Below are 19,247 nucleotides of genomic sequence, written 5' to 3'. Positions count from 1 at the left end.
GAAAGAGTTCCTCAAGGAAGTATGTAGTTTATACGAACGTAATCCGTAAAGTAGTGTCACATGATTGTATTGGTCCGTTGCTATGAAAGCGAAATTCGTGTAAAAAGTATAAGATTTATTTCAAAAACACACCCAGTTACATTTTATGTTTGAGGAAATTACCTAAACACTTTTTTCTAACGATTTTGTCGTTCGCTATCTATTTCACAAACTTCCCCGATACAGCGAGCGGGGAGGTAAAAACTGCGCCGAGTCGCCCCAGTTGTGACGACACATAGCAGTCAAACGAAAACTGGGCAAGCTAGAGGCCCTCCATGGCACCCCGAGGCGACGACGCGAACGCACTCCTGATGAGCTGTAGATTGTTTACGCGGCGAAATCAAACCTCCGAACTCCGAACAGTTCGATGCGCGTTAATTATCACCACTGCACAGAACTGATTTGCATACGACAGTTGAATATTCGATTAAGTTCAAACTACAAGTCCCTGTCAGTTAACAAAGATATGTTCAAGTCATCCCGATATATTAATCAGTTTAATAATACGTTTTTACAGTCTAATTCTAAATGAAATGATCGGGTAATTCGAATAAATATACAAGGTTTGCCCTGGAAAAATTATTGTCTCCTCAAAAATGTCAAAGCATTAGGATTATACAATAAATTACTATCTTAATAAACTTACTAATTAACGATTGGCCCGAACGCACGGCACAAATGGAGGCATTTTGTGTAGTTTTCTTGATTTATTCTGCAGATATAGGTAAAATGACTGTGGTTGGTGAGAGCATGTGGCGGAGACAGCGCCATCATGCGATTTAATTCCTAATTTTCGAGTTCCCGGTTTTCGCAAGAAAGCCGCTAGAGGGCTATCAAAGTATCCGTATGACAACCACTGTCACGGCTCTGAGTGGGGTTAAAATAACCACAGCTTTGGTGTTTAATTGCCGACGCACGCAAAGTGAATTTCTTCGCTTACTTTCGAGGACGCAATAATCACAATGGTAAATTGGGATTGCAACGCTCCTGGCTGTTCTTCCAGTGCCATAAAAAAAATCTGACAAAATATCCGGTGCTGTCTAACGTGACTGAATCATTAATGTCGGGTTTTATGTCTAGTCTGGTATTTCTCAAAGTATGACTATTTTGCGACAGGTTCATTCTCGATGCCAAAATCTAGGTGCGGAGACTGCACTTGCTGATTGCGAGTACTTAGTATTGTTTTCGCGATGTAGTTGTCTGAATTATTAGTTTCCCGCATATGAAGCACACAGTGAGCTATACTCAGCTGGTTGTTGCACGGCCATGTCGATATTTAAACCAATGCGAAGAGTTTCGCTGATTTAGTGAAAGTAATGCTATTAGTTCAATGTCGGACACAGTGAGTTCATTTGCCATATGTACTGTATAACATTAGTAGCACTTGAAGATTTGAATTTATTGCCTAAATCTGGAATTGTTGATGGTTCTGTTACTGAGTTTAACATTGGATCCAACATGTGGTTGTAGCATGAGTTCACAGAGGAAATATCGTAAATAGCTTTGATTAAATCTTCGTTGTTTTCATGGCATGAATTTCTTCCTGGGTTGTAAGATGACAATGTTGGTTTAGCAGTGGGTGGATGTGATTTATTTCGTCTTATATCGATATTATCAATTTGCAGGGATGGATACTTTTCTCGGCTTGTCCAATATACATGCAACATCGGTGCCGACCTGTGTTGCGCGATCTTTGTGGCGCGAGTCAAAATCCTGGATACTGAATAGTAGTGCCGCACAGTGTTTGCATGAACCATGTTCTCTATTATATTTTCAATGGAAATTAATTTTATTTAATTTAAAGCGATTATTAATAACATTTATTTCAAGTCACGTCGACAAGGAGCGGAAGTGTAACATATGTTCAGTTGCGCTTGTAGTTGCGTCTAGTTCTTAATAAAAAAAAAAACTGACTTATGCAACGCAATTACAGCCACCGGAAATTATTTCTGAACTTGTTTTAACCAGAAACCAGCATTGGTAAGGTTTTTCTTTTTGGGATGTTTCTCGAACACACTCAGCCATGATGTAAATTACTCTGAGTTTCTTTAACATGGTGAAGCTTGACGGAAACATTATGTCCATCTTTGTACAGAAGAAAACCACTGTCAAGTCGATATTCTTTTAACCTGGACGGTGTCCAGTCACATCGATGTATTAAGTAAGCAAATATATCTGCAGTTTTGAATGATGGCATGTAATGGAGGTTTTTCTCCCAGGTTTTGATAGTATATGGATCTTCTAATGTCATTGTACTAGATTCCTTGTCCTGAACTGTACGACGACGCTTGCTCGAGGTTTCGCGATCGTCAGGCTCTAAAGGGCAAACTTTTAACTCATTCGCAAGTTTCACGAGTACAATCAGCTTGGCTATTTTTCGTTCTTGTAGAAACTGACGTAATTCAGAAACATTTTTTCGAATGCAAATTTCCCATCGTTACACTACTGTGAACGGCTAAAAAGCACCCCCACTGGGAGTACGCCCCCGCACGGCGAAACCTTGCAATGCATATGTAAATTAGCTGCCATTGAGAACTCGAAAATTGGGAATTGCGATACTACAATACCACAATGTGTGGGATTTACTTGGATTCAATAAATTTGTGTTAAAATCAATTATGCCATTTCCTTCTATCCAGTCTATCCAGCCGGCTCACAATGTCCCAAATACGTGATCACTATTATAATGTTATTATTATATGCAGAGACGTTGATTCTCATAAATTGACTGGCCATTATACATTTTCAGTTTAATTTGGAAGAATTCCCGTGCTTATGTTTTGGTGTAATAGAAAAGTGTGGTTTGAGTTCTGAAATTGAAATGCCGTATAAAATGCATGCACGCTGTACTAGCAAAACGACAAGAATGACAAACAATTCTACATTATAATGTATACACCTGAACAGATATATACAGCGGCCGTGCATAGAGGTAAGTAGTTATCGTTGTAGTAGTAGTAGTATTAGACATGCTTTATTCCGCTAATTTAAAAGATCATTTACGAAATAAAGACAACGACACCATTATTTACACCATTATTCACTAACGAAGCCGTCATCGAACCCGAAACATTTCCGTTCCCGGACTGCAAGCGAGCCGCTTCAAGGATCTTTGACACAAGAGTATACTTTATACGAGTTAAATATGATTGAGTCACCAGCTATATTGTTATAGCGCCACCTGTGCCATGTAATCTTACTATTGGTGGCGCTATAAAACTACTTTTATTTAGAACTACTCAATTCGAGCACTACGAGTACAGCATTGCTAATTCCAATCACTATATATATATATGTGTTGTATCATCAAATATTTAAAAATAAATAAATAAATAAGTTATTTATTGTGTGACATACCAAAAAGTACAGTCAAACAAGTTTTTGAACACACTGGACACTATTTGAGCAACATTATTAATATGTAAAGCGCCACCAAGTGTCAAGAATAGCGGTTACTTATGTTTTTACCTTCAAAGAATTATTAGTTGCTATTCACGTATGAGTTTTATTGCACATATCTAGAACTGTTTTGCAAATTCAAGTGTTTTAACTGAATCCAAATAATAGTATGTGATCTTGCCTTATCACGTAGCACTCATATCTAATGAAACAGCACTTCCCTTCTGAAGAAAGACGCTGTGACGTCATGCATACCTTCACGTAACCAGGAGCAATAAATGGCCGGACCACTGTCGAATGAAACAAGAACGGACATAAACATCGCATTTACGACCAAAACTGATTTTTTGTTATCTCATCTGTAATCTGCACGTATGATGTTCGTTTCCATGACAGCGGCACTCTTCGATTTCACCAGTGGTCTTGATGAAAAAAAAGGCGACAAAAGATCGAAATGGATGTTATTTGATTGAGTGGAACACTTTTTGTATCTGTGTTGCAATCATAGTCACATTGGGTGGCATTATCGCTCGTCTCCATAGTTTCTAATTTAGTAAAATAAATCTTTGCACCACACTGATTGTTTTCCTAACAGTTAAGGGTGAAAATTACCTCGTACATTCTTTGTTCATTGGATACGCATGGAGGCCCGGATATCAACTAATACCGAGCAAGCCAGAGTGTTTACTCGCCGCCGCTTTCATCACTCTGTCTATCAAGTAAATAGCCCTATACTTCAAATCTGAACAAGGCAAGTATTGCGGTCATAAGATTATTCTTAGCTGGCCGACAATTAGCTCAGTTGCCTAAGTATATTGTTCGTGTGCTCTGCTGGTGGTCACGTCATGGTCACTCACACAGTCAAAATGAATGGTATATATGATTGTCAATCTCTGAAAAGTTAGATACAACATAAATCAATACCCGCGTTGAAATGGGTGCCGGCCCACCCATATTTCTAAAGCCAATGTTAACATGGGCGATACTGAGCATAATGGCATATTCGCCGCGAAATTCGTAAAAAAATGTGTACGATCAATCATTGAAATATGTTAAGATTTTTATCTTACCGGTTGATGTTTGGCATAAACATAGCCCCTAAAAAGATCTGTTTTAGGGTCTATGGCATAAATAAACACATATACAACTGTAAGGCGCTCACGGTTATTTTACAAAAAACTATATTGCATTGAGAATTTCAGTCAGTGATTAAATGCAGAAAACACAGTTCAATGCCGGAGAGGCCAGTGTGGATGTATTTTATGACTTGTGATATTTATAGCTTTTAAAATCAGTGTATCATCGTAGTAAACGAGACAATTTGGAAGAAGTTATTTTGTTGTTGACGCTAAATTAGCAGTATTGTTGGCATCTAGTCGCTGTTTTAGCGGTTGCCGTCAGTGCTATATGGTAAGCCAACACATGGCATCGCTTAAACTCTATATATGCGGTCTGTGTACTTCCGACTAAACCAAGTAGAGTGTTTTCAATTAGCGGGGCATAGCACGAAACTGCCCGGTTCACACTGGTAGCACGCAGTTGAAGAAATAAACAAGTCCGTGACATGTATGTGTGAAAAGAAGCAAATAAAGTGAGTTTTCCATCTGTTTGGCTGACTTGGCGACGCCACAAGAGAGCTTAAAATCGCGATGTTATCGAGGAGACAAAAGCTTGTCCCCGACACACGAGGAATGCGGTGAAATTATCTGTTTATTTTTTACTAATCGGCAATAACCTAAACGCCGTACGGTGACGATAGTCGCTATAACCATAACAGTGCACACTGGTGGGTCCATGCAAAAGGGAGGCTGATGTACATGCGCGTATCACTCATAGCTAAACTACAATTTTAAAATTTGGCAAATCAAGCCTTGGACAGATAAATTAACTGTTATTAACAACAGAGAGTATGAAATTGGCGCAATCACGATGATTCTAGACAGTCGTATTCAATATAAAATTAATGAAATAACACTGATAAGAATTATTACACTTGAGTCCCATAAATTGAACAGTTCAACACTAAAGATAAAGACAAGATTTTTTTCATGAACATTTTAATCGGTGAACGAATGTTTAGGAGATATACTCCGGTCGTAAGTTAGTAATGTTCACATTTTATAGTTATGTGCCTTCTTTTCCTGGCTGTTGTCGTTCACAGACTATATAGCGTTCGATGCCCGACATGACTTTGGTGTTTGCCGTTTAATTCAATTTTGTGGGGGTAATGAAAAAAAAATATGTCGTTCCAGACGATTGTACGTCTCGGTTGCCTCGACAACTGATGCAAAACACATGTGGAAATAAAGACATCACCACGGAGAAGTAGGCGAAAACAAATTTGGAAATCTCAATTAAAGGAGTAAAATTCCAATTTTGAGTGGAGGCAAGGCGAGAAAATTAATTGAGTTGGCTTATTGAATGTTGACCTTCTGATGTAGACAACACCAGGCAGCTAACTGACCATTGTTGGCGAGGCTGATTAAGCGGAGCAGTTAATTCATATGCAGGACTTACTTATAAAACTCACAAAAAAACTGAGAAGATTCGGGATTCTAGCTCCTTTTCTAAGAAAGCTGAGATGCCAGGCATTATAATTCAGTGATTCACTGTCATAACGTAGGTATATTTTAGTATTTTTCGTTCGCTTATTACTAGCGATTGCGTTGCTGCGATAAACAGATGATGCGGCCACCGTAATGCAATGGACACGCTGGGAACACATTAACATGCACGGGCGGCAGATGAGTCAGTTTCACCCACCACGACGGTTGTAAATTGATCATTTGAATGTACTCTAAGGGTTTAAAATCTTAACTGAGAAAATAGAAAGCTTCTAATCGATGTCCTTGTTTATTGAGACTGTCAAATTTATTGAGAATTTACGCGCGACCCAAATTAAATTTTGTGGGATTAGACAATCGGTAAATATTGTGAATTTACGACTATTAGTCCAATCTTGACAGTTGGATCAACTGTGATAAAATACGTGTCTAATATCTGTGAAGTCCTCATCTTTTTGCAATTAGTCACTGTGAGCTCCGACTTTCAATGTGATAACCGCCACGAGTATCCATGGGTATTTGTGTTATAAAGTTCACGAATACCGTAACTCGGTGTGTTGGTGTGATTCAACGCCGCCGGACCGCAGTGTCTGTGGACCACATAAGTTTAACGAAGCTTAGAAATACGGTGTATTATTTTGGTTTATAAAATTGGAGAGTATAGAATGTGTACTAATTATTGAATAAACTTTCCTAATCGAAGACATGTCGTGAAAATTACTTTTTTTCTCGATCATTCGAGTTTTCAAGTTTCCCCGGTTATTAACGGCCACGGTTTGCACTCCCACTGATTCTGTTTTTAAATATTTCTTGATAAATATATCAACGACTCACTGAAGAGTCTGTAGCTGAATGTGACGATTGAAATTTCACTCGTGAGTATAGTTTATGAAAGGCACATCGGAAACGGCACAATTAGTATTTCTTGGTTGAAAACGTGACATTTTTCGTTGGTCGGTTAAACTTATCGTATACTGGTAGGCACAACAACAGTTCCTATTTTTCGGCAACTATTTTGAGAACAAATTGTTTCACAGCTTGTGACGACGAGTTGGAGGGGAGTTAATGGATGGTTCAGAGACCATCCAGTATCTTTGGTGGCAAACCGTCGCTTGTTTTGATCACGTTGTCAATAAATTGCAAATGTTCGACTTGTGGAGGGGAGTGAGCTCAGTATTATTAAGCAAGGATTCGCAGTTTTCGGATTCACTGTAATAAAACGCCGTGATCATGTCAGTGCTCACATTGATTTAGAATATCATCGAACTTTACAAGTGTGTTTTGTATAACTTGTAGGCGAAATATTTGGAAATATTGTACGGAAGTACTCAGTATCTTATAACTCAAAATGAAATCCTGAAATTGGCTGATACTTCACGCTAGATGTCAATTTGAAAAGGACACCGCTCCATTTTTGTTTGGTTACACAAACTATTACCGATCATATACTTGTGTTTAATGCTGTGTGTTTTTTTTATCAAGTTGATATGTTCGATAAATGTCCGAGAACCACCGGTAAGTGTGCTAACAATTTCCAAAAACACCGTACGGTGGGAATACTACATTTGTGCGTATTGGCATCTGTTGCCACCGTAATAGCGCGATTGTCAAGCCAGACACCTCTGTCCTCTGGCAGAGGAGATCGTCTTATTATTTTCGAAACCTACAAGACAAGCTAAAGGAATACCGTTACGTCCACGAAATATACACTTATATTTGCGTAAAATTACGTCATTATTTCTAAACTAACCCTTATTATGCCATGATCAATAGTTCCAAGATAGTAGCAAGATGAACTAGACGCCACTTGACAAACGCTTATGAAATCTAAATTTAACGGTGGGTATATATCCAAGTGAACGACTGTCTAACTACAAGATGCATTAACAGCTTGTTTCCCGTAACTGTTTTTTATTAAAATAAAAATCCCATGGAGTAACAACTGACTCAAAGGAAGGGCGCTGCATGTCACAACGCTAATAACAATTGCAGGAAACCACAAGAAAGTTAAAGTTTGTTGAAATTAGCTGTATATTTCGGTAATTGTGCCACTTGTTGTTGATTTCAAGGTTATCGATTAAGACAATCATTCACACCTTGTACAATAGAGTAGGAAAGAAAGCCCTCAAACAATGAGCCGACTCCTTTCTTAATTCCGATCACTATACAGAGCCGAAACAAAACCCAAACGAGCATGATCTTCACTGTTGACATCTGGGGTGTGATTATTTATAAAACACCAAGTCCTTTCTCCCAGTTAAGCGACTTAATCACGCCTCGTTTAAAGGAAACAGAAAGAGTAGTTAACAAATGTGTGAAAATTTCGCAAAATTAATCTTCAAGGAGCTACTCGGGATGATTCAACAACGACATACAATTTAAATCGCGTCGTATCTGTAATTTTCTGTAAATATCAAATGATGTGATGTTTTAGTTTATTTTTGTTGAGAACCACAGTGAATGTATCCGCAGTCGAGAAACAACATATATAAGCAAATCCATCAAAGTCACCCATGGTAATTGAAGATAATTGAAGCGTCGGTGTTGAAAATTGTACCTATTGTAATATTACCAGATTTGTCATCTAATAAGTATATTTGGGATCAAATGTGTTCGCATATCAGAAACCAACAATGTCTCACTCTATATGTAAATCATATGATAGCAGCGAGACAAATTACACTAGATGACAAGCCGCATGTCATGATCACAGCGCAGTGTTTAAGAAATATTGCTATTGACTGTATCACCCTTTAACGAGCTTGCCATAACAGTCACTACTTTCTGAGTTTCTTGTCAATTTTGATGAAATGTTCCTAGTAATTTGATTTATCTCAAAGAATTATCTTTTGAGAAAACAGCGTAGCTATAGTGAGTGACGTTCAATTGTAAAAATCTCATCAATTAATCAAATCTGAAGGTAGACGAAGTCAAAAAAGCGTTGAAGAGTAAAATTAAATTTCGAGTTTATGAATTTGTAAGTTGTTGGTGTCAAAGAGACCATTACGTATTTTGCGTGACTCGCTGGAGATGATCACGATTCTCACAGGAGACCCCACCAGGTCCAGTGACCGGTGTGTTTACACATTTGGCGAAGGAGGCGATAAGCTTCTGACTTTTGTTTGAATTATCCCCGGCGCTGATTTCCGGGAACATAAAACGAAGCGAAAAAATGGTTTATCACAGGTGCAATTTCTCCGTGTGTTTATATCGATTATGGCGTTACAATAAAATTGCAGCTGCGTCCGGGGACAGGTAATATACCGGGCTGAGGTGACAGAGCGCGTTTAATATCACATTGTACGTTTTGAGGTGTTTTCCACTGATGCACGGTACAAGTAACCGTAACAGAAAAAAAAATCAACATTACAATTCAAAGTAAAAAGGTCGTAGAAAAAAAATCACAAGAAAAAAATGATATAATAATAGTGAACGGGATATTTTTGTGAGTTGAGTTGAAGTGTTGAATTGGAAACATGATGATAGCATGTTTAATTGTCACCGAGTTCCAGTTTCGAACCATGGTGGTCCTGTGCTTAACGTCTGAGTTTGGGGGAAAAGGCCCGGGTTAGGTTAATAGTTTGGGTAAATTAGGGTCCGTATATTGTAAAGGTTTTGGCCAAGTTTTTTCATGGTTTGGGGTGTAGGGTTTTGTTAAAATAATATCAGCGTAGTATTCAAAATGGCGACGCATAACTCCACACACCGATAAATGAAACGGCCGTTACTTGTAAGTTCTTTTTTCTTGCAGTTCGTCTCATTTCAAATAATATTGTTTGAACAGTGGTTTATCTATGTATTTGTTCTCATTATTTTCCTGATTGGATAATTTTCATATAATTTTATTGAATTTTTTTAATTTTATTGCATTATGACATTTTACCGTGGCATTTGTTCAAGTGTCTTACATTCTTTTCTACAATGGCCAGAACGGGTTGACCCTAGCTAACAACTGGTATTTACGAACTAATATCACCAGACTACGTTTGCGTTAACTGTGTTTTCTATAAAATGTGTATTAGATGTGTGACAGATAACGGATAAAATTGTTTTAACGTAACTTAATGTCGTCCACCTCACGCCACGCCACGCTACGTATTGGATATATGAAAAAAAAAAAACATTCCTAATTCCTATGTGCCAGGCGAGGGAGTTAGCGGTGCTTGTTGGCGCTACGCCGAATACACGTCAACACTGCTGTACACTGTTTAGTGTGCGTTCCCTTTAGATGCAACGAGATTTATTAGCGTGTCTTGTAACTATCTCAGCGAAGACCTGCACATGCAGTAATCTCTCGGCAACTCGTTTGTAATTGAAAAGATTACTGTCGGGCGCGGATTAAAAGAGTGATTTGCTAACATAATACATATCAGGAGATGGCACCTTTATAGTTCAAATCACGTATAAATCGCCATAATGTATTCGCAGTCACAGCCAGTTAGCAATTGCTATTGTGTGTGCTTTGTTTTACCAATCAGTCATTCATTCGGGTCGATGCATCGTCATTTACTGCTGGCGCGAACTATATTTTGGGGTGCGTATTTTCGGTACACACAAATAGTTTGGTATTCATTGCGCGAACAATGGAGTTGAATGTATACTATAAATGCATCATCACTTGTGGTGGTCGACGTGCATTTGCATTTGCAAATATATTTCACCAAGCGGTCGTCACGTATAATACTACTAGTGTAAGTGTCGCCACAATTAGGATAACGTGCCCGGTCTCATCCTCGTCATTTTGTCAATACTTGTGGGCGTCGTGCTTTCCGTGTATTCAAGGAAAACACGCTATAATGATTCAATCCTTCAAATACGTAAAGTTTTCTAAATTTCCTCGTCAAGTCAATTCCGAGATGTGTGGCGATTATACACGTGTGCGTAATGACATGAATATTTTGTTGGGGTGCTATGCTAAATGCATCGAAATGTAACTTGAACAGTCGATTGAACAGAAATCATCTGCCCTGTCGTACCTTATACAGCCTGAGTGCTATCGTACGTTTACTACTAACAATGATTACGGATGAGACTTTTACAATCATCCACAATACAATACAATGACATAGAGTTTAAAATGAACTAAAAAGACATATATATCTTATACACTGACTAGGTTATACGTTGAACTTGATTGTCCATCGTGATCACGATCGGAAATTCGAGAAATATACAGACAATCTGCTGAATACTGCAACACTTTGACGTCCACACTGCGCATGCGCTTAAATGACACAAAAACATGTTCTACAATCGTTACCATAGCGTTTCGAACGGAATCGTTTAATAATAATCGTAATACCCGAGATTCACCGGGAGGCTACTGGATTTGATTTGACATCGATGTCATTAATTTGTCGGAAGTCACGACTATAGGTAGATTACTTTTGCCTGAAATATGTTGATGAAAACGGGATAATCTTGTTAAATCTTAGCTTCATGTACTATCACCTGCGTCTTACAAGAAGACACTAGAACACGAAACGTACTTAAAATGACTAAACTTCATAGTATCGTGAAGCTGCGTTACATGTTTTCGAGTGTATTTATACGTGCCTTTACACATTAAATTTGAAAGGCATTTTTAACCACACTTTTTACAGATAGGTAATGGAGATGCCGCTTATATACAGTACAGTTTACTAAGATATGACCAGCGGTCGATGGCGGGGTGGGTTTGTTTTAAATTTAGCAACAGTGGTCCAAGTGTCAATCCACGCCAGATCCTCTGATGTTTTGCATTTTCGTACTATGATATATATTCAATCCTGTAGATCTGCCTAATATATCAAACGGCACGGCAGTAGGCTGAGAAACAAATATTAAGACAAGAGCCGATGAATTTACTTTAAATTGAAATCCTTGTGACTAGAAGTACTAATATTAACAATGTTTATATTGAATGTTCATTCTTGTGTCAGACTCGCCGCGTGACCGTCAGAGTAGGCATAGTAATAAGTGTTATCACGTAGGACACTGTATACGAGACGTTTCACCTTATGACGAATACATTTTACCCATTATGCAACTTAAATGTATATATGCAAATAATTTATCTCATTTGATGCAAACAAATATAAAATATATTATCAACCCTTAAGCTGTGGAGAGGAGCATTACACTGAAATTGCCGACCCCTAACCATCGAAACAGCGAAATCTCTGCTGAAGATAATATAATCCTGTTGGCTATAATATGTCACCTAGCTTGTGTTAGTGTACCGTTACTTACTACCTGCGTTGCACTGAATTGTTTACATACATGTGATAAATATTGAAGTCAAAAGCACTTTGGACACTCAAATGTTTTCTGTTCTAAGATTTGATGTGTGTATTATTCTGTTCCTGTTGAAAGAAAAAAACACCGCCAAACAAAACATGGGCATGCACAAGTTGAGTCCGTCATCCTGCTTGAATCCATCTCTCTTTTCGTTTTATGGTTTGTGTACATTCCAACGCCAAAGACAGTAGGACACTTCATGTAATATAATGACTGTGAACACTTGAACAAAATATATGTGAGATACGAGGGTTCAATCACAGCGGAGTTTCGGGTTTCCTGGTTGCTTAGATACTATGTGTGCGACCGTGGTTGATCGACGTCGATTCATTTCCGGGTCGACAGTATCGGGGTATGTAGTTTTAGGCAGATTTTTTACTATACTAGCTTCAGTTTTGGGTCAAAATTATTGACCCTGTACTGTAGGCAAGAACAAAATACAAGAACAGGAACGGACTGATCGCCAGACACTCAGTTCGATTTATATGGTTGTGGATGCGTTCGAGCAACTAGTACTAGTAGTTTAATACTGCGCGGTACTGTTGCCTACTAAGTAAGATGACACTGTCTTTGAGTTGTCGAGAAACTCCAGGCAACAGTCTTGCAAATAAACAGCTGTTTGTTGGATAGGATCATTGGATAGCAATTTCCTCAATTCGAAAATAAAATCTTAATAATATTGTTGACAGAATCGGATCTAGTCACCGACGTAATCAGGTTTTACTGGTCGAATAATTAATTTGTGATTAAATGTTGGCTTAGATCATGTTGACCAATATCCGAGTATTGCTGAGTTTGAAAACCTGTATGGAACATCCATGTATATGACTCCCTGAACGCAGTATACGTGACACCTGCAGTTGGTCTCGTCATGCCTCGGGCCAGAAAGAGGGTTATTTTTTTAATGTTTTCTTAATTTATAGTGTTGTGCAATTTAGTGACATCTCAGAAGTGCAAATATGCTCAATGCCGTGTATACACACATTTTACACTATAAGTGTCGTGAACAACATTTAGAGGCACGTGTTAATATGTTACTTCCGGTCTATTTTATTTGTTTTACCCCACCTCTCACATCCAGAGTGTTAGACCGTGTTTCTTAGGGGATATTTCCTTGTAGCACTAGGCTGGTAAAGGAAAGAAATATGAGTGTTCTGCAGCTTTCAACTGATTTTAAAATAAAGAAGCACTCCCATTTTGATAAAAACACCTTTAATTGAGAACCGTCTAGAGCCTACACTGTCTTCAAGTTCTGTTAGAACATTTATGTATTGATTTGTTCTCGTGGAACTTCCAAAACAACAAGGTCTCCCATTGCCCAACCACTCTCTTGTTGTCTTATCCCCCTGCTTTACTGATGAGATAGCTGTCAGTCAGTGTAAAATATATTCTTTTTCGCAGACAATGACATGCGGATTTTGAAAAATATACCCCTTTCTCCGAGTCCCCGAAATCCAGATCTCACAATCATGCGTATCGCCAACCAACCAGTGCCGCGGGCCTCGTATTTAAACTACACAGTACGGTCAAGGTGATAGACATGCACAACTTGAATCTCGATACACCGTGTAATGTATCTTCGGCAATCACATATAGCGGACACCCAAGAGCTTTGCAAAATCTAATTCAAGAACTTGAACTGTTAGTGAATTATCTGCACCAACTCGATGTATGGTTACCATAGTAACAACATCGACCGCGTGTCACGTTCAGACCGATGTTTCATTTACAGTCGTGCATATGGGATTTGGCGAGATGTACTATAATAAGCATTAAAGTAACGGCAAATATATGAAACACTCGTTGGTTTCCGTTCCCAGCATCACCGCTTTATACCTGTCGTGACTCGGTTGGACAAACGCGACGCACTGTTAAGTAGCCGTCATCATATACTACACCTAAATGAATAGGTTACGGGACACTTCAAGAACCACTCAGAGCAGCAACGCCTCCATGTCCCTTCTAAGCGAAGTCGACGGCACACTGCTCTCATTGCGCATATCACTTACTATGTCCAAAACTTCCAGAAATATTGAACTTAGTGGAATAATACGTAAACAGGTTAGAGTAAGAATTATAGAATGTTGCATTATGGGAGGCATATGGTAGGGCTTCATTTATTTAAGTAGCGATAGCATGATATCTACTGAAGTATTTCTCTCAATTATATTTCCTGACTGCAATTATCTACACGCATCAAATTACACTACTGGAGGATTCACCTTCCCCTCAACTCCAAAAATGTGACCACGAATTTTGCTTTACCTTTCGGGATTCGAATATCAACAAAATGTCCTATTAAATTCACTCCGAAAAAACATGGCAGTGGGTTATTCGTTCGGTGGTTTTCATGAGTCATCTTTGAATGGCATCATTTTTTTTAAATGGGATGCATATTTTAGGAATTGTAGCCCACTGCTAATTTTCAGATCAAAAAATCACATTGCCGCAATTGTCATCGAGCTGTTCTGGATTCAGTTTTTCAATACTTTTGAGTAAATATCAACGCTCGGTCACGTGGTTCATCATTCATGCAAAAGTTAGCATTTGTGATTCATTCTGTGACGAGTTGTCGCTGAGTAGATAAAACAACGCCACCAATGTGTGACAAAGAGAAAGTATAGAAAATAATACAGATATGTCGTTTAGCAAAGAAATTAATTGAATTGACTAAAAGTGAGTGGCGCGTGTCATTGTTTGACCTACCCGCATGCAAGGAAGTCAACAAGTTAATTGTACAGTGTTTGTTGGGAAACTCTAGTCTCCAATAAACGATGCACGGAATGTATACAAAAGTGATTCGTCATAATTGTGTACTTGAATATTATTTCCCGACATATTGTTTACAAGTATTACAGAATTCGCCGTTAATATTTTAGTTTAATTTAGGTATAAACATATTTTGATGAACAGAAATTTAGTTTAATTGATAAATAGTGCAATGACCCCAAACATATTTACGAAGTAAATATTCAATGGCAAATTTCGCCGACGCGAGTACGTATAGTGGAACACGTGAATTCATATGTTCATCTAGAAATTTCCCGTATTTTCTTTCCGATATATTAAAAGTAGTATATTTACAACTGTATTACTTCTGTGTAAATATGTTCCAAAGTCGTCGACGGTGCATTTTTCGGATGTCAACATTATCTAGGGGCGAAATGAAGCAATTCGTCACGCTTGCGTCGTAGTATTGCATAAACACCGTGATCGGCTACATTCTGTTGCGGCAAGTTTGATAGTATATCGTCCATGTCGGACAAGTAAACAGTCTTTTGTTTTGCCGAAAACAAACACTGCAAGGGCCATGTCATACAGCGTTAGGGCAATCCAATGAACACCATAGCCGCCGGCTCTATCAGACTTCTCTTTATACCTTACTGACTTTCCAATTTACCGGCCGTCGTTTTTTTTTTTTCTCGTATAGTTGTTCAAAAGGAAGGGGTGTACGGTTTTCACGCTTCATAGACGGTTGCCACTACACACAAAAGTAACATTTTTGGTCGATAAAATACTAAAGCACCATGAAGAAGAAGAAAAAATACTACAAGTACCAATGTCCTCATTAATCAATTCATGAATTGAATTATAGAAAAGTAAGATTAATTTACAATAATAAGCTGTCTGTCTCGTCTGTGTGCATTGAAATGATAATCATGCAGATTCCGCGAAAAGGATGATGGGCTAAATGTGATTTGAAATTTATTTTATTTATGTATTTAATTACGGTTCCAACATACAGACAATTTAATGACAGTTTTGTCGTATACACCGTATCCGTAGTTGAGTCACTGCATCTTTTTAAAAGACTAACACATCAATCAAAATATAATGTGATTTACACCTTCTGTGTGACATGTGTTATTAATATCCGTTAATGTTAGGTTACCATCTTGATAAGGTAATCTTAATTTATACCATACCTGCCTACAACAGATTTACACATGGAAATAGATCGTTCAATCGTTCAAAGAAAAAACTCATATACATAATCTGACAACATATATCCCGTCTAGCACAGGTAAATATAGAAAAGGGTCGACAGTTTTGTATATCCAAGCACCCGGCTATACCGGATACTCTTTTCAAACATATTAAACGGAGGGAGAATCGTACAATGCAATCAATTGACCCTTAATTTGCCATGAATGGGCAAAATGTGCCCACCTCTGTTGTCGGAAAGAATGCCCCGGAACGTGCAAACTGTTTTCAAAACTTAGAACAATTTCTCTGTATTCTACACATACACTTTTCACACCTCGTCTTTTGAATAGCGCCGCTGCGGCAATTGCTGAAACTGTTGCGTATAGTGGTACAACAGTGATGGGAAACCTCTAGGACAAGAACAATTAGCCAGTTGGTGTTCGATAACTCTGACTCACTGAGATATCAATCTAAAACAATTCTCCATAACAAAAAAAGCTTCCCTTGAGAATGAACTTCTTTCCGACCCTTTTCACGTGTCTTATTAACTGTGCTGCTTTTTATAGGTACAATTTTGCACATCAACCGTTTTGAATTGGCAAGTTGCTTGTTTTTTATGTGTCTCCATTCACACGTCTCTTCCAAAAGCCTCCAATAATTGCCTCTACTTCTCAGCATCGCTTTGTTCTCGACAATTCTTTACCTCAAGAATTTGGCGCAATAATTCCTTTGAAACTACTTCAGAATTCAATTAACAGTCGGCAGTGCTAAGTGCTTCTGTGTTCGGGTTTTGGCCAGGTGCGGAGACATCTTTTCACCCTGTTTTCGTTAACACCCTGAATAGTGCCGAGCCGATCTAACTGTGTGCGCGATATGACTAATGCCCGGACTAACCCGAGCAGTGTCAACAACTGGGTTGGTGAGTCTTGAGGAAAAAATACAATCGATTTAGTTTTCACACCTATTACGTTCGCGTAACAAGAATATACCATTATTGCAAACGAGGTGTTAAACGTTCCTCTTACACATTTATCGTGATCGCTGGTCAAGCACGGCATCTTGCTTTTGTGGGAATGCGTATCGGAGTAGACTACGACCCATACACGTACGTTATACTAACCGAGGCAGGTATTTCTGTACTAGGACAAATAAATGTAGCAGAACGCGCGAACGCTTTTAGAAGCTGGTACACGGTTGAATTACATGGAACAAATCGTCGGCATTCGGTTTGGAACTCCAGGTTTACAAATGCCAACAAAGTTACAATTTGTTTTGTTTTTTTTTATTTTCCAAGTTCGCTATTGCAGTTTTTTTCAGGGTTTATCAGACCAATTTCTATATTACAAGCACTTTTTCTTTATTCGCTTAAATGTTTGCAATATGGGATAGTAATTTTTTACAGACTGAAAAACATCCATATAATACGTGATATTTTCACCATTCCTCCCACACATCATTACTTTACCAAACTGCGTGATTGACCTATGTTTATACAACGGGGAGTTAATTACAAAAACAGATAGGTAAAATATACATGAGAAAATAAACCAAACACACCGAGCAGTCAAGTAATGGGATATCACCATCTTAACGTTCATTTTAAGTGACTTACAGTACTCGTTCAAGAATTATTGAGACAATTTTTTCTTCTTCTATCATCACCGTGACCGTCATTTCCAGTGAACAATAAAACTACAATTTTTTTTTTATAAACTTCGAGTTGATTAACATTTTGATTATTATTTGTTGTATTGTGATATGTTGAAAAAAAAACTGTTCATGCCAACTGGAACCCCCCCCCCCAAAAAAAAAACTCTCAAACAATTCACAACCAACTATTTCACAGTGACATGTTTATTGGATTATTGGTTAGTATAATCAATGTTGGGCTAAACCCAGGATGTAAAGTTAACACCCATTTTCAAAGCTGTAAATAGATAAAGCCCCTCCCCAACCAGGTCAACTATGGACAAGACCAAAGGAGACTGTGTTCACATACTGTATGCCCACTGGCTGTTTAATACCCATTTGAAGCACGGATATCGGGGAAATGTTCAACCAAAGAGATCCCATTCTTGTAGTCTCAGCTCAAGGCCTCTCTTTCATTCTGGGTGGACCGCTTAAGTGATCCAACTAAAACCGTCACGACTGTGAAAAGGAAACATGCTATCCAAAAAATAAATATATGCCTATTTACCGTGTGAACCTCTCTGTCACTGGCCATCACAGGACGCCCCTCCCACATAACGAACCACCCTCTCACATGACAATAGCAGATTTCCCTTGTAATCCATATCGCAAAACTGTAAACAAACAGCGGTGCAAATTTGATTTACATGTAAACAGAAACTTAAACATTCGCCCACGTGTTATTAAGGTAAGTTATGCTGGAGTGCATTTACTATCGTTTTGGTCCTGTTTTCAACCGATATTATCAAATGAATTGAAGAATTGATATCCTACATGGATCATCAAAGGTAATTAATGCCACCCTGACACCGAGTATCTCAGTGATGGGGTGTTAACTCTTTTATAACTATCAATGGCACGGTAATTACGGGTTATCAGATCACCGGTTCAAACGCGACGTCCCTGTGAACGCTTGAGTGTGCATGCCGTGGTTGACCGCCGTGAACACTGACTGATGTTGAAAGCAGCTATTAAACACGATGTGGTGCATTGGTTTAGGTGGAAATGTCACAAAATGTTAATGCGGTAATTTGTACGGTTTTGCCAAAGTCAACGTATTCGCAAACATTTCTGCAACTACCGCGCTCAAAGGACTACAGTATATGATACACATAGAGGTCACTGTATTATTGACCCTCCCCCGCGCTTTCTATCAAAACGGTGCCCACATAATGAAAGAGTGGGTGCATCTTTCTCCTGTCAATTGGGGACCAACGTCTAAATGACCGAATTTGACTTCCACTTTCTACGTTAGATTAGTTCCGAGTCACCGTAACACATTTGTAAAGTCGGATCGACACTTTTGACCAAGTTTAGACTTTGACACAGCGGGTGAAGGTACAATATGTG

General features: G+C 38.4%; 1 pseudogene; it reads right to left on the bottom strand.

Annotated features, from left to right (window-relative positions):
• Positions 1-1,361: 1,361 nt before the first annotated feature.
• Positions 1,362-6,453, bottom strand: LOC144352555 (uncharacterized; annotated as a pseudogene).
• Positions 6,454-19,247: the final 12,794 nt, after the last annotated feature.

This window comes from Saccoglossus kowalevskii, chromosome 8, assembly GCF_978046115.1.
Source record: "Saccoglossus kowalevskii chromosome 8, keSacKowa6.1, whole genome shotgun sequence".
Classification (NCBI taxonomy): domain Eukaryota; kingdom Metazoa; phylum Hemichordata; class Enteropneusta; family Harrimaniidae; genus Saccoglossus; species Saccoglossus kowalevskii.
Note: the sequence above shows the minus strand (reverse complement) of the source record. Positions and strands in the feature narration are given on the sequence as shown.